Source organism: Salmo salar, chromosome 20 (genome assembly GCF_965601325.2).
Source record: "Salmo salar chromosome 20, fSalSal1, whole genome shotgun sequence".
In the NCBI taxonomy this organism is placed as follows: domain Eukaryota; kingdom Metazoa; phylum Chordata; class Actinopteri; order Salmoniformes; family Salmonidae; genus Salmo; species Salmo salar.
The window spans coordinates 92,742,484-92,760,066 of record NC_138310.1 but is presented as its reverse complement, the minus strand read 5'-3'; positions in this window follow the sequence as shown (position 1 = coordinate 92,760,066).

Genomic DNA, 17,583 nt, shown 5'->3' with positions numbered 1-17,583 from the left:
CCGTCCAGAGTAGTGATGCTGGACGGGCGGGCAGGTGCGGGCAGCGATTGGTTGAAAAGCATGCATTTAGTTTTACTTGCATTTAAGAGCAGTTGGAGGCCACGGAAGGAGAGTTGTATGGCATTGAAGCTCGTCTGGAGGTTAGTTAACCTGTTGGAGCTAGGGGACAGTATTTTCACGGCCGGATAAAAAACGTACCCGATTTAAACTGGTTACTACTCTTGCCCAGAAACTAGTATATGCATATAATTAGTAGATTTCTTTAGTTTCTAAAACTGTTTGAATGGTGTCTGTGAGTATAACAGAACTCATATGGCAGGCCAAAACCTGAGAAGATTCCATGCAGGAAGTGCCCTGTCTGACAATTTGTTGTCCTTCTGTTGCATCTCTATCGAAAATACAGCATCTGTGCTGTAACGTGACACTTTCTAAGGCTTCCATTGGCTCTCAGAAAGCGTTCAGAAAGCGGAATGACGTGGGCAAAGTACAGCAGCAGAGTTTGTAAGTGGCCTGCCTGGGGACAGTGAGACTGAGATGCGCGTTTACGAGACTTCTCAATTTTTTTCTTTCAGTCTTTGAATGAATACAACGTTGTCCGGTTGGAATATTATCGCTATTTTACGAGAAAAATAGCATAAAAATTGATTTTAAACAGCGTTTGACATGCTTCTAAGTACGGTAATGGAATATTTTGACATTTTTTGTCACGAAATGCACTCGCACGTTACCCTTCGGATAGTGACCTGAACGCACGAACAAAACGGAGGTATTTGGATATAACTATGGATTATTTGGAACCAAAACAACATTTGTTGTTGAAGTAGAAGTCCTGGGAGTGCATTCTGACGAAGAACAGCAAAGGTAATCCAATTTTTCTAATAGTAATTCTGAGTTTAGGTTGCCCCAAACTTGGTGGGTGTCAAATTAGCTAGCCTGTCATGGCCGAGCTATGTACTCAGAATATTGCAAAATGTGCTTTCGCCGAAAAAGCTATTTTAAAATCTGACATAGCGTTTGCATAAAGGAGTTCTGTATCTATAATTCTTAAAATAATTGATGTATTTTGTCAACGTTTATCATGAGTAAATTAGTAAATTCACCGGAAGTTTTCGGTGGGTATGCTAGTTCTGAACATCACTTGCTAATGTAAAAAGCAGTTTTTTTATATAAATATGAACTTCATTGAACAAATGATGCATGTATTGTATAACATAATGTCCTAGGAGTGTCATCTGATGAAGATCATCAAAGGTTAGTGCTGCATTTAGCTGTGGTTTTGGTTTTTGTGACATATATGCTTGCTTTGAAAATGGCTGTGTGATTATTTTTGGCAGGGTACTCTCCTGACATGATCTAATGTTTTGCTTTCGCTGTAAAGCCTTTTTGAAATCGGACAACGTGGTTAGATTAACGAGAGTCTTATCTTTAAAATGGTGTAAAATAGTCATATGTTTGAGAAATTGAAGTTATAGCATTGTTTAGGTATTTGTATTTCGTGCCACGCGATTCCACTGGCTGTTGACTAGGGTGGGACGCAAACGTCCCACTGGCCCAGAGAGGTTAACACAGTGTCCAAAGAAGGGCCAGAAGTATACAGAATGGTGTCGTCTGCGTAGAGGTGGATCAAAGAATCACCAGCAGCAAGAGCGACATCATTGATGTTTTTGTGCTGTTCAAGGGCAGTCAGGTCTGGAGTGAACCAAGGGCTATATCTGTTCTTTGTTCTACATTTTTGAATGGGGCATGCTTATTTAAGATTGTGAGGAAGGCACTTTTAAAGAATAACTAGGCATCCTCTACTGACGGAATGAGGTCAATATCCTTCCAGGATACCCGGGCCAGGCCTGCTCGCTGAAGTGTTTTAGGGAGTGTTTGACAGTGATGAGGGGTGGTCGTTTGACCGCAGACCCATTACGGATGCAGGCAATGAGGCAGTGATCGCTGAGATCCTGGTTGAAGACAGCAGAGGTGTATTTGGAGGCCAGCTTGGTTGGGATGATATCTATGAGGGTGCCCGTGTTTACGGATTTGGGGTTGTACATGGTAGATTCATTGATAATTTGTGTGAGATTGAGGGTATCTATCTTAGATTGTAGGACGGCCGGGGTGTTAAGCATGTCCCAGTTTAGGTCACCTAACAGTACGAGCTCTGCCGAGAGATGGGGGGCAATCAATTCACATATGGTGTCCAGGGCACAGCTGGGGGCAGGAGGTGGTCTATAGCAAGCGGCAATGGTGAGAGACTTGTTTCTGGAAAGGTGGATTTTTAAAAGTAGAACCTCAAATTTTTGGTGCACAGACCTGGATAGTATAACAGAACTCTGCAGGCTATCTCTGCAGTAGATTGCAACTCCGCCCCCTTTGGCATTCTATCTTGTCGGAAAATGTTATAGTTAGGGATGGAAATTTCAGGGTTTTTGGTGGCCTTCCTAAGCCAGGATTCAGCTACGGCTAGGACATCCGGGTTGAAGCAGTGAATAAAACAAACTTAGGGAGGAGGCTTCTAATGTTAACATGCATGAAACCAAGGATTTTACGGTTACAGAAGTCAACAAATGAGAGCACCTGGGAAATGGGTGTGGAGCTAGGCACTGCAGGGCCTGGATTAACCTCTACATCACCAGAGGAAGAGAGGAGGAGTAGGATAAGGGTACGGCTAAAGTCTATAAGAGCTGGTCGTCTAGTCCGTTCGGAACAGAGAGTTAAAGGAGCAGGTTTCAGGGCACGGAATAATAGATTCAAGGCATAATGTACAGACAAGGGTATGGTAGGATGTGAGTACAGTGGAGGTAAACCTAGGCATTGAGTGACAATGAGAGAAGTATTGTCTCTAGAGACACCATTTAAACCAGGTGAGGTCAACACATGTGTGGAAGGTGGAACAAAAGGGCATATTGAGCAGGGCTGGAGGCTCTACAGTGATATAAGACAATAATCTTAACCAAAACAGCAATGGACAATACATATTGACATAAGGGAGAGGCATGCGTAGCCGAGTGATCATGGGGTCTAGTGAGTAGCTAGGCGGGCTGGAGACACGGCGATTCAGACAGCTAGAGGGCCGGGGCTAGTAGGCTAGCAGAAGGGCCTTAGGGGGACGTCGCGACGGAAGAGTCAGTTGTAGCCCCCTCGGGTGGTTACGTCAGCAGACCAGTCGTGATGGATCGGCAGGGCTCCGTGTAGTAAAAGGGTCCAGGCCAATTGGCAAAATAGGTATTGTAGCCCAAGAAATTTGGCTGATGGACCTCTTCAGCTAACAGTCCGATATGCTTGAGACAGCTAGCGGGCCACAGCTAGCAGGCTAGCAGATGGGCATTCAGGGGACGTTGCAACGGAGGAGCCTGTTGAGAACTCCCTCGGATAGATTACGTCGGTAGACCAGTTGTGAAGGATCGGAAGGGGCTCTGTATCGGCAGTAAAAGGGGTCCAAGCCAATTGGCAAAATAGGTATTGTAGCCCAAGGAGTGGCTGATGGACCTCTTCAGCTAGCCGGGAGATGGGCCTAGCATAGGCTAGCTCCAGGCGGATTGGTGCTTGCTTCGTGACAGAGACTTTAGCCAGGAGTAGCCACTCGGATAGCAGCTACAGTGAGGGAAAAAAGTATTTGATCCCCTGCTGATTTTGTACGTTTTCCCACTGACAAAGAAATGATCAGTCTATAATTTTAATGGTAGGTTTATTTGAACAGTGAGAGACAGAATAACAACAAAAAAATCCAGAAACATTATGCTTTGGGGGTGTTTTTCTGCTAAGGGGACAGGACAACTTCACCGCGTCAAAGGGACGATGGACGGGGCCATGCACCGTCAAATCTTAGTTGAGAACCTCCTTCCCTCAGTCAGGGCATTGAAAATGGGTCGTGGATGGATATTCCAGCATGACAATGACCCAAAACACACGGCCAAGGCAACAAAGGAGTGGCTCAAGAAGAAGCACATTAAAGGTCCTGGAGTGGCCTAGCCAGTCTCCAGACCTTAATCCCATAGAAAATCTGTGGAGGGAGCTGAAGGTTCGAGTTGCCAAACGTCAGCCTCGAAACCTTAATGACTTGGAGAAGATCTGCAAAGAGGAGTGGGACAAAATCCCTCCTGAGATGTGTGCAAACCTGGTGGCCAACTACAAGAAACGTCTGACCTCTGTGATTGCCATCAAGGGTTTTGCCACCAAGTACTAAGTCATGTTTTGCAGAGGGGTGAAATACTTATTTCCCTCATTAATATGCAAATCAATTTATAACATTTTTGACATGCGTTTTTCTGGCTTTCGTTTTTTGTTATTCTGTCTCTCACTGTTCAAATAAACCTACCATTAAAATTATAGACTGATCATTTCTTTGTCAGTGGGCAAACGTACAAAATCAGCAGGGGATCAAATACTTTTTTCCCTCACTGTAGCTAGCTGCTATTATCCAGGTGAAAAGGTTCAGAGCTTGCGGTAGGAATCCGAAGATGTGGGGAAAATTAGTCCGGTAAGCTCTGGGTTGAATCGCACTGTGCAGACTGGCAGGGCTAAAGGTTAGCTGATGACCGCTAGCAGTGGCTTCTGTTGGGGGTTCCGGTTCTAAAGTAAAGAAAACAGCAGATCCCATTGGGTGAGGCGGGTTACAGGAGAGTATGTTGGATTATATGCGAAGAAAAAAGATATATACAGGGGACACGACAAGATGAAGACAAAGACGCCTGACTGCTACGCCATCTTGGATTGGGAAAGTATGTGCATTTTATTTTGATTAATTTGGTAAATCAGCAACCAAAAGTCATCAGCTAACAAGACTTCAATCTAAGCCTGGGCAGCTCAAATCAACATAATCATAAGATAAGTATCATGTTGTGCGCTCTAATGTCCTTTTCCTGTAAGTGCTGCTTTTACAAAGATGAAAAACACAGCTTTTTCCATGTGTCATGTAATCCTTTCACAAGTCCGTTAAGGCATCCTAACCTTTCTTGGCTTCGCTTCAGATACAGTCTGATCTTTAATCATCTGCTCTGCAGAAGAATATCACACAGACATAAAGCTCTACTGCTTTGGTCTAGTCCGGGTCAGGAGAAGCTCTATTACTTTGGTCTCGTCCGGGTCAGTAGAAGCTCTGTTGCTTTGGTCTAGTCCGGGTCAGGAGAAGCTCTATTGCTTTGGTCTAGTCCTGGTCAGGAGAAGCTCTATTGCTTTGGTCTAGTCCGGGTCAGGAGAAGCTGTATTGCTTTGGTCTAGTCCAGGTGAGAAGATTTTTATTCAACTGACCAAACACTCCTGAGTGGATAAAATGATGAGGAATGAGTCTGAGAGCAGCTAACTCCAAAACTTAATTAGGGGACAGAAAATTGATTTACAGACCTTTGTCATGGGAAATGCAATCTTTACCTTTTCATTTAAAGGCTTTTGATTTTCACAGCTAGATAATATTAGCTTTGTACAGAGGCAGAAGGAAGGGGCATTGATAAATGGGCATACAGGAAAAGATGGGGAATAAATTATGAAAACTACAGAAAATATTATACTTCAACATATAAAAGCATCAGACATAAGCTGTTTCCAACAAACAATTTGAGGCCATCATCATCCACAAACTACAAAAAATTATGCAATAAAAATAATTTAATGATTTCAGGACTAATTCTAAAATGTTGCCTTCAAGATACTGTCCAACTCCCAAAGGTGAAATAAACATGGGTAAACATAATAAACATAGAACTATGACTTGGTGTACAAAGAGAACAGGAGAAGACCTAGTACCGACCCCTGGGGGACACCAGTAGTGAGAACAGGAGAAGACCTAATACTGATTCCTGGGCGACACCAGTAGTGAGACATTAAAGAGGACCTAGAACCGATTCCTGGGGGACACCAGTAGTGAGAACAGGAGAGGACCTAATACTGATCCCTGGGGGACACCAGTAGTGAGACATGAACCTTTCTGGCGCAGGCGTTCCACTAGCGACCCACCTCGACAACATCCGGTGAAATTGCAGAGCGCAAAATTCAAATGACAGAAATATTTAACATTCAGGAAAATACAAGTGTCATACATCAAAATAAAGCTTAACTTCTTGTTAATCCAGCTGCTGTGTCAGATTTCAAAAAGGCTTTACGGCGAAAGCACACCATGGGATTATCTGAGGACAGGGCCCCGCATACAAAAGCATGAAAAACATTTTTCAACCAGGTGCGCCACAAAAGTCAGAAATAGCGATATAATAAAAGCCTTACCTTTGAAGATCTACTTCTGTTGGCACTCCAAAAGGTCCCAGTTACATCACAAATGGTCCTTTTGTTCGATAAAGTCCTTCTTTATAACCCCAAAAACTCAGTTTAGCTTGCGCGCTTCATTCAATAATCCGCCGGTTTCCGTCCTTCAAAATGCATACAAAATGAATCTCAAACGTTAACAATAAACTTCTCCAAACAAGTCAAACAACGTTTATAATCAAACCTCAGGTACCCTAATATGTAAATGAAGGATACATTTAATACGGAGAATCATTATTTTCTTTACCGGAGATAAACAACAAAGAATGCGCTCTCTTCCACGCGCATGAAAACACTACAGCCAAAATGGGAGCCACTTAGAAAGACTACCAATTCTAGCTAATTTTTCCAAAAACAAGCCTGAAACTCTTTCTAAAGACTGCTGACATCTAGTGGAAACCCTAGGAACAGCAATCTGGGAGGATTTCGCCTCATAATAAATATGACAGCCATTGGAAACAGTGGTAGGCTGAATAATTTATTTTGGGATGGTTTGTCCTCAGGGTTTTGCCTGCCATATCAGTTCTGTTATACTCACAGACATTATTTTAACAGTTGTAGAAATGTTACAGTGTTTCCTATCCAAATCTACCAATTATATGCATATCCTAGCTTCTGGGCCTGAGGTTTTGGGCCTATAACAGGCAGTTTACTTTGGGCACGCTTTTCATCCGGACGTCAAAATACTTCCCCCTAGCCCAAAGAGGTTAAAGAGGACCGATGACCGAGCCCTGGGGGACAACAGCATTGAGACCACGCAGTGGTGATAGGTAGACATATAAAACCTGGTTTTACACTACATGAAACCCACACCCTAACACCAGGGTGTATACACCAGGGTAACACCGGTGCCACAGTAGAAAAGACCCATATGGTGCATTTCCACTTAGGGTTTACCCCAGGGTTTTACCCGAAAGGCTCAGACTTTTCTGTTTCCATCTACGGGGGCTGGCACCTGTTTCTCACTGGGCCATGGCTCTGGTAGACCTGCCCTGAGTTGGGGCCAAGCCCAGGAACAGGGTGCTTTTCAGCTGGAATTTACATAACCATGGCTAACTGTGCATAGGGAAAATAGGGGAGGGCCTAGAACCGAGCCCAGGGAGACACCAGTAGTGAGACTATGTGGTGCAGACACAGATCCTCTCCACACCACCTGGTAGGAGTGGCCTGCCAAGTAGGATGCAATTCAGGAGTGTGCAGAGCCTGAGGCACCCAACCCTGAGAGGGTGGAGAGGAGGATCTGATGGTTCACTGTATTGAAGCCAGTGGATAGATCTAGGAGGATGAGAACAGAGGAGAGAGAGTCAGCTTTGGCAGAGCAGAGAGCCACCGTGACACAGAGAAGAGCAGTCTCAGTTGAGTGAACGTTCTTGAAGCCTGAATGGTTAGGGCCAAGAAGATCCTTTTGAGAGAGTTAGCGATAGAGTGGGTCAGGTCTGTCGTTTTTGACATCAGAGGGGTTGAGTGTTGGTTTCTTTAGGAGGGGAGCAACTGGCCATTTGAAGCAAGCGTCCCACCTAGCCCATAGAAGTTAACGAGAGTCTTGTCTTTAAAATGGTGTAAAATAGTCATATGTTTGAGAAATTGAAGTAATAGCATTTCTAAGGTATTTGAATAACGCGCCACGGGATTCCACTGGCTGTTACGTAGGTGGGACGAAATCGTCCCACTGGCCCTAGAGAACTTGACCTCTATGGGCTAGGTGGGACGCTTGCGTCCCACCTACTCAACAGCCAGTGTAATCCCGTGGCGCGATATTCAAATACCTCAAAAATGCAAAAACTTCAATTTTTCAAACATATGACTATTTTACACCATTTTAAAGACAAGACTCTCGTTAATCTAACCACACTGTCCGATTTCAAAAAGGCTTTACAACGAAAGCAAAACATTAGATTATGTCAGCAGAGTACCCAGACAGAAATAATCAGACACCCATTTTTCAAGCTAGCATATAATGTCACATAAACCCAAACCACAGCTAAATGCAGCACTAACCTTTGATGATCTTCATCAGATGACAACCCTAGGACATTATGTTATACAATACATGCATGTTTTGTTCAATCAAGTTCATATTTATATCAAAAACCAGCTTTTTACATTAGCATGTGACTAGCATTCCCACCGAACACTGCCGGTGAATTTACTAAATTACTCACGATAAACGTTCACAAAAAACATAACAATTATTTTAAGAATTATAGATACAGAACTCCTCTATGCACTCGATATGTCCGATTTTAAAATAGCTTTTCGGTGAAAGCACATTTTGCAATATTCTCAGTAGATAGCCCGGCATCACAGGGCTAGCTATTTAGACACCCAGCAAGTTTAGCACTCACCAAAGTCAGATTTACTATAAGAAAAATGTTATTACCTTTGCTGTTCTTCGTCAGAATGCACTCCCAGGACTTCTACTTCAATAACAAATGTTGGTTTGGTCCCAAATAATCCATTGTTATATCCAAATAGTGGCGTTTTGTTCGTGCGTTCAAGACACTATCCGAAAGGGTAAATAAGGGTGACGAGCATGGCGCATTTCGTGACAAAAAATGTCTAAATATTCCATTACCGTACTTCGAAGCATGTCAACCTTCTGTTGACCCAATAGGGTCTCTAACCCTTCTGTTGACCCAATAGGGTCTCTAACCCTTCTGTTGACCCAATAGAGTCTCTAACCTTTCTGTTGACACAATAGGGTCTCAATAGGGTCTCATCCTTCTGTTGACCCAATAGGGTCTCTAACCCGTCTGTTGCCCCAATAGGGTCTCTAACCCTTCTGTTGCCCCAATAGGGTCTCAATAGGGTCTCACCCTTCCGTTGACCTAATAGGGTCTCTAACCTTTCTGTTGACCCAATAGGGTCTCAATAGGGTCTCTAACCTTTCTGTTGACCCAATAGGGTCTCAATAGGGTCTCATCCTTCCGTTGACCCAATAGGGTCTCTAACCCGTCTGTTGCCCCAATAGGGTCTCAATAGGGTCTCTAACCCTTCTGTTGACCCAATAGAGTTTTTAACCTTTCTGTTGACACAATAGGGTCTCAATAGGGTCTCATCCTTCTGTTGACCCAATAGGGTCTCTAACCCGTCTGTTGCCCCAATAGGGTCTCTAACCCTTCTGTTGCCCCAATAGGGTCTCAATAGGGTCTCTAACCCTTCTGTTGACCCAATAGGGTCTCTAACCTTTCTGTTGACCCAATAGGGTCTCAATAGGGTCTCACCCTTCTGTTGACCCAATAGGGTCTCAATAGGGTCTCTAACCCTTCTGTTGACCCAATAGGGTCTCTAACCCTTCTGTTGACCCAATAGGGTCTCTAACCTTTCTGTTGACCCAATAGGGTCTCAATAGGGTCTCTCACCCTTCCGTTGACCCAATAGGGTCTCTAACCTTTCTGTTGACCCAATAGGGTCTCAATAGGGTCTCTAACCCTTCTGTTGACCCAATAGGGTCTCTAACCCTTCTGTTGCCCCAATAGGGTCTCAATAGGGTCTCTACCCCTTCTGATGACCCAACAGGGTCTCTAACCTTTCTGTTGACCCAATAGGGTCTCAATAGGGTCTCACCCTTCCGTTGACCCAATAGGGTCTCTAACCTTTCTGTTGACCCAATAGGGTCTCAATAGGGTCTCTAACCCTTCTGTTGACCCAATAGGGTCTCTAACCCTTCTGTTGACCCAATAGGGTCTCTAACCTTTCTGTTGACCCAATTTGGTCTCAATAGGGTCTCACCCTTCCGTTGACCCAATAGGGTCTCTAACCTTTCTGTTGACCCAATAGGGTCTCAATAGGGTCTCTAACCCTTCTGTTGACCCAATAGGGTCTCTAACCCTTCTGTTGCCCCAATAGGGTCTCAATAGGGTCTCTACCCCTTCTGATGACCCAACAGGGTCTCTAACCTTTCTGTTGACCCAATAGGGTCTCAATAGGGTCTCACCCTTCCGTTGACCCAATAGGGTCTCTAACCTTTCTGTTGACCCAATAGGGTCTCAATAGGGTCTCTAACCCTTCTGTTGACCCAATAGGGTCTCTAACCCTTCTGTTGCCCCAATAGGGTCTCAATAGGGTCTCTACCCCTTCTGATGACCCAACAGGGTCTCTAACCTTTCTGTTGACCCAATAGGGTCTCAATAGGGTCTCACCCTTCCGTTGACCCAATAGGGTCTCTAACCTTTCTGTTGACCCAATAGGGTCTCAATAGGGTCTCTAACCCTTCTGTTGACCCAATAGGGTCTCTAAACCTTCTGTTGCCCCAATAGAGTCTCAATAGGGTTTCTAACCCTTCCGTTGACCCAAACACTACAACACAAAAGGCTACAGGAATTAATATTCATCAAACTGAATTTACACCTTGTGTGCATGGGTCAGTGATGTTATCACCTTCCTCACCCTCCCTCTGTCCCTCCCTCTATGCCTCTAACCCTCCCTCTATCCCTCCCTCTATCCCTCCCTCTATCCCTCCCTCCCTCTATGCCTCCCTCTATCCCTCCCTCTATGCCTCTATCCCTCCCTCTATCCCTACCTCTATCCCTACCTTCATCGCTCCCTCTATCCCTCTCTCTATCCCTCCCTCTATCCCTACCTTCATCCCTCCCTCCCTCTATCCCTCCCTCTATCCCTCCCTCTATCCCTCCCTCTATCCCTACCTTCATCCCTCCCTCTATCCCTCCCTCTATTCCCAACCTTCAACCCTCACTCTATCCCTCCCTCCCGCTATCCCTACCTTCATCCCTCCCTCTATCCCTCCCTCTATCCCTACCTTCATCCCTCCCTCTATCCCTCCCTCTATCCCTCCCTCTATCCCTCCCTCTATCCCTCCCTCTAACCCTCCCTCTATCCCTCCCTCTATCCCTCCCTCTATCCCTACCTTCATCCTTCCCTCTATCCCTCCCTCTATCCCTCCCTCTATCCCTACCTTCATCCCTCCCTCTAACCCTCCCTCTAACCCTCCCTCTATCCCTCCCTCTATCCCTCCCTCTAACCCTCCCTCTATCCCTCCCTCTAACCCTCCCTCTATCCCTCCCTCTATCCCTCCCTCTATGCCTCCCTCTATGCCTCCCTCTATCCCTCCCTCTATCCCTCCCTCTAACCCTCCCTCTATCCCTCCCTCTATCCCTCCCTCTATCCCTCCCTCTAACCCTCCCTCTATCCCTCCCTCTATCCCTCCCTCTATCCCTACCTTCATCCTTCCCTCTATCCCTCCCTCTATCCCTCCCTCTATCCCTACCTTCATCCCTCCCTCTAACCCTCCCTCTATCCCTCCCTCTATCCCTCCCTCTAACCCTCCCTCTATCCCTCCCTCTATCCCTCCCTCTATCCCTACCTTCATCCTTCCCTCTATCCCTCCCTCTATCCCTCCCTCTATCCCTACCTTCATCCCTCCCTCTAACCCTCCCTCTAACCCTCCCTCTATCCCTCCCTCTATCCCTCCCTCTAACCCTCCCTCTATCCCTCCCTCTAACCCTCCCTCTATCCCTCCCTCTATCCCTCCCTCTATGCCTCCCTCTATGCCTCCCTCTATCCCTCCCTCTATCCCTCCCTCTAACCCTCCCTCTATCCCTCCCTCTAACCCTCCCTCTATCCCTCCCTCTATCCCTCCCTCTATCCCTACCTTCATCCTTCCCTCTATCCCTCCCTCTATCCCTCCCTCTATCCCTACCTTCATCCCTCCCTCTAACCCTCCCTCTAACCCTCCCTCTATCCCTCCCTCTATCCCTCCCTCTAACCCTCCCTCTATCCCTCCCTCTATCCCTCCCTCTAACCCTCCCTCTATCCCTCCCTCTATCCCTCCCTCTATCCCTACCTTCATCCCTCCCTCTATCCCTCCCTCTATCCCTACCTTCATCCCTCCCTCTAACCCTCCCTCTATCCCTCCCTCTATCCCTCCCTCTAACCCTCCCTCTAACCCTCCCTCTATCCCTCCCTCTATCCCTCCCTCTAACCCTCCCTCTATCCCTCCCTCTATCCCTCCCTCTATCCCTCCCTCTATCCCTCCCTCTAACCCTCCCTCTATCCCTCCCTCTATCCCTCCCTCTAACCCTCCCTCTATCCCTCCCTCTATCCCTACCTTCATCCCTCCCTCTAACCCTCCCTCTATGCCTCCCTCTATCCCTCCCTCTATCCCTCCCTCTATCCCTACCTTCTATCCCTCCCTCCATTCTGCTGCATTGCTGTTTTAAAACTTCTTAGGGCTAGGCGTCCTGCTAGCGGGATACCTGTCGACAACTTCCGGTGAAATAGGAGGGCGCGCAATTCAAATAAATAATCATACAAATTATGGCTATTAAACATTTAGGTACATACAAGTGTCATATATCGGTTAAAAGCTTAAATTCTTGTTAACCTCTATGGGCTAGGTGGGACGCTTGCGTCCCACCTACGTAACAGCCACTTGCAGCCTGTGGCGCGATTTTCAAAACCTTAAAAATCCTATTACTTCAATTTCTCAAACATATTACTATTTTACAGCTATTTAAAGACAAGACTCTCGTTAATCTAACCACACTGTCCGATTTCAAAAAGGCTTTACAACGAAAGCAAAACATTAGATTATGTCAGCAGAGTACCAAGCCAGAAATAATCAGACACCCATTTTTCAAGCCAGCATATAATGTCACCAAAACCCAGAAGACAGCTAAATGCAGCACTCACCTTTGATGATCTTCATCAGATGACACACCTAGGACATTATGTTATACAATACATGCATGTTTTGTTCAATCAAGTTCATATTTATATCAAAAACCAGCTTTTTACATTAGCATGTGACGTTCAGAACTAGCATACCCCCCGCAAACTTCCGGGGAATTCGCTAACATTTTACTAAATTACTCACGATAAACGTTCACAAAAAGCATAACAATTATTTTAAGAATTATAGATACAGACCTCCTCTATGCACTCGATATGTCCGATTTTAAAATAGCTTTTTGGTGAAAGCACATTTTGCAATATTCTAAGTACATAGCCCAGGCATCACGGGCTCGCTATTTAGACACCCGGCAAGTTTAGCACTCACCATAATCATATTTACTATTCTAAAAGTTTGATTACCTTTTGTTGTCTTCGTCAGAATGCACTCCCAGGTCTGCTACTTCAATAACAAATGTTGGTTTGGTCCAAAATAATCCATCGTTATATCCGAATAGCGGCGTTTTGTTCATGCGTTCCAGACACTATCCGAAATGGTAAAGAAGTGTCGCGCGCATGGCGCAATTCGTGACAATAAAATTCTAAATATTCCATTACCGTACTTCGAAGCATGTCAACCGCTGTTTAAAATCAATTTTTACGCCATTTTTCTCGTAGAAAAGCGATAATATTCCGACAGGGAATCTCCTTTTCGGGAAACAGAGGAAAAAATCACAAAGGCGGGGGCGGTCGGGTCACGCGCATAAGCCCAGAGTCCCTTGATCGGCCACTTGAGAAAGGCGATAATGTGTTTCAGCCTGGGGCTGGAATGACGACATTCTGTTTTTTCCCGGGCTCTGAGCGCCTATGGAAGACGTGGGAAGTGTCACGTTAGAGCAGAGATCCTTAGTAAAAGATAGAGATGGAAAAGAAGTTCAAGAAATGGTCAGACAGGCCACTTCCTGTAAAGGAATCTCTCAGGTTTTGACCTGCCATTTCAGTTCTGTTATACTCACAGACACCATTCAAACAGTTTTAGAAACTTTAGGGTGTTTTCCATCCATATGTAATAAGTATATGCATATTCTAGTTACTGGGTAGGAGTGGTAACCAGATTAAATCGGGTATGTTTTTTATCCAGCCGTGTCAATACTGCCCCCTAGCCCTAACAGGTTTTAATCTAACTGCACTGTCCGATTTACAATAGGCTTTACAGCGGGAACATGCCATGCAATTGTTTGAGGACGGCACCCCACATCAAAATATTTATTTACCAGCACAAGTTTCATAAATTCAAAAATAGCGATTGAAATATTCAATTACTTTTTGAAAATCTTCCTCTGATTTGTCATCCAAAGGGTCCCAGCTACAACATGTAGTGTTGTTTTGTTAGATAAAATCCTTCTTTATATCCCAAAACATCAGTTTAGTTGGCGCCATCGATTTGAGTAATCCATTTGTTCAACCTTTAGAGAAAGGAATTGAAAAAGCTACCGCTAAACTTTGTTAACTTGTTAGTGACAGGGGGCAGTATTCGGAAATTCAGATGAATAACGTGCCCAAATTAAACTGCCTGCTCCTCGGGCCCAGAAGGTAGGATATGCATATTTTTAGTATATTTGGATAGAAAACACTCTGAAGTTTCTAAAACTGTTTGAATGATGTCTGTGAGTATAACAGAACTCATATGGCAGGCAAAAACCTGAGAAAAATCCAACCAGGTAGTGTGGAAATCTGAGATTTGTAGTTTTTCAAGTGATTCTCTATCCAGTATACAGTGACTTAGGGTTCATTTTGCACTTCCTAAGGCTTCCACTAGATGTCAACAGTCTTTAGAACGTTGTTTCATGCTTCTACTGTGAATAGGGAGAGAATAAGAGCTGGAATATTATGGAATATTTATGATAAAAACATCCTAAAGATTGATTCTATACATCGTTTGACATTCTATGCATCTTCTGTAATATTACTTTTTTTACTTTTTGTCTGAACTTAACTGCGCGAGCACAGTGCATTTGGAGTACTGTACTGAATGCGCGAACAAAAAGGAGGTATTTGGACATATATATGGACTTTATCGAAACAAATTAACATTTATTGGGGAACTGGGATTCCTGGGAGTGCATTCCGACGAAGATCATCAAAGGTAAGTGAATATTTATAATATTATTTCTGAGTTTTGTTGACTCCACAAAATGGCAGGTATCTGTATTGCTTGTTGTTGTTGTCTGAGCGCTGTACTCAGATTATTGCAAAGTGTGCTTTCGCTGTAAAGTTTTTTTGAAATCTGACACAGCAGTTGCATAGAAGCCCATAGAAGTTAAGGTGAAGTGTATCTATAATTCTTTGAATAACAGTTTAATATTTTATCAACGTTTATGATGAGTATTTCTGTAAATTGATGTGCTCATTCACCGGAAGTTTTGGGAGGCAAAACATTTCTGAACATTACACGCCAATGTAAAATGGGGTTTTTGGATATAAATATGAACTTTATCGAGCAAAACATACATGAATTGTGTAACATGAAGTCCCAGGAGTGCCATCTGATGAAGATCATCAAAGGTTAGTGATTGATTTTAGCTGTATTTCTGGTTTTTGTGACGCCTCTCCTTGCTTGGAAAATGGCTGTGTGGTTTTTCTTGTCTCGGCGCTGTCCTAACATAATCTAATGCTATGCTTTCACCATAAAGCCTTTTTGAAATCGGACAATGTGTTTAGATTAACGCGAAGTGTATCTTTAAAATGGTGTAAAATAGTTGTATGTTTGAGAAATGTGAATTATGAGATTTTTGTTGAATAGTGTGTCCCGCGGCTAGCGTCCCACATTTCCCAGAGAGGTTATTAAAACACGTCATCATGCATTTCTATTTAATCCTCAGATACCCTAAAATGTAATTAAACTATAATATTTCATACGGAAAGAGGTATGTTCAATTGGAAAGCAATATTAGCAGGTGTGCGTCCTCTTCGTCGCGCGCGCATACACGTATCCCAGTACTGAAACTCATTATTCTTCCTCGTTTTTGGAAGAAACAAGCCTGAAACCTTGAACAAAGACTGTTGACATCTAGTGGAAACCATAGGAATTGCAATCTGGGAGCTGAATTTGGATATGCCCAGCACATGGCTCCATTGTAAGAGCATGGGATCTCAATAGGAAAAAAATCTGGTTGGTTTTTCTTTGGATTTTCTAATACCATATCTATTGTGTTATAGTCTCCTACATTATTTTAACATTTATACAAACTTCAAAGTGCCTTCTTTCCAATGATACCATTTATTTGCATATCCTGGCTTCAGGGCTTCAGGGCCTGAGCAAAAAAATCAAATCAAATGTATTTATATAGCCCTTCTTACATCAGCTGATATCTCAAAGTGCTGTACAGAAACCCAGCCTAAAACCCCAAACAGCAAGCAATGCAGGTGTAGAAGCACGGTGGCTAGGAAAAACTCCCATGAAAGGCCAAAACCTAGGAAGAAACCTAGAGAGGAACCAGGCTATGAGGGGTGGCCAGTCCTCTTCTGGCTGTGCAGGGTGGATATTATAACAGAACATGGTCAAGATGTTAAAATATAAAAATGTTCATAAATGACCAGCATGGTCAAATAATAATAATCATAGTAGTTGTCGAGGGTGCAACAAGCACGTCCGGTGAACAGGTCAGGGTTGTAGAACTTAAACATAAAAATAGAAAATATAGAACAACCCAAAACACCGCCTGTCACGCCCTGCCCTACTCTACTATAGAAAATGACATCTTACTATGGTCAGGACGTGACAAGTTTAGCCAGCTATCTAAGCTTGTAGTAATCATGGCTGAATACCGACCGGGCATGCAAGGCACGTGCCCAGGGGCCCTAAACTCTATTTATATTATCTATCTATCTAACTATTGCCGCTTAGGGCCCCCAAAAGGCTAGGGCCGGCTCTGTATGTGTGGGGTGTCTTCTCCACATACAGAGTTCTGTGTAACTTTGGTTACTGGTTACTTGGTAACTCACACTTATATATGTGACTGACAGGCCGAGGGCTAACTCTGCAGAAAGACTGGCTGACGTCAGCCTGACAAGACGTCACACGTAGTAACTAGCGAGAGAAAGAATGAAGTAGAAGAAGAAGAAAAAAAAACCCCACCCACAATCACTTTGACTTTGGCCCCTAAACTTCACCATTCAGTCTAAACGTGAGTTATTATGCTGAGTGAACGGTCTGGATTGATTGAGTCATCCACTGGCGTTAATATCCGAAACTCAAATAGGATTTAAATAGGATTTAGTGGTTTAAAAACCCTGGGTGTTTAGAGTCTGTTTTGTGTGAATGTTAAATAGATAACAGTGCAGTATTTCTTTATTGGGTTATTTTTTATTTTTTTTACAAATGTGAAAGCACTAAGCTTTATTACAAAGCCAACTCTACTGAGGAATAAACTTAACGGCTCACAAGCACCTTCCGATGTACAGTGTGTGTGTGTGTTGTGTGTGTGTGTGTGTGTGTGTGTGTGTGTGTCTATGTGCTGTGTGTGTGTGTGTGTGTGTGTGTGTGTGTGTGTGTTGTGTCTGTGTGTGTCTATGTGTTGTGTGTGTGTGTGTGTGTTTGTGACCATGTCTTGTCGGCCTGCTTGCTAATTCAGAATGTGATGCTTTGAAAATATTCTGTTGTGCATGAACGATCGCTGTAATTTGCTGTGTGTGCGTGTAGAGTGGTTA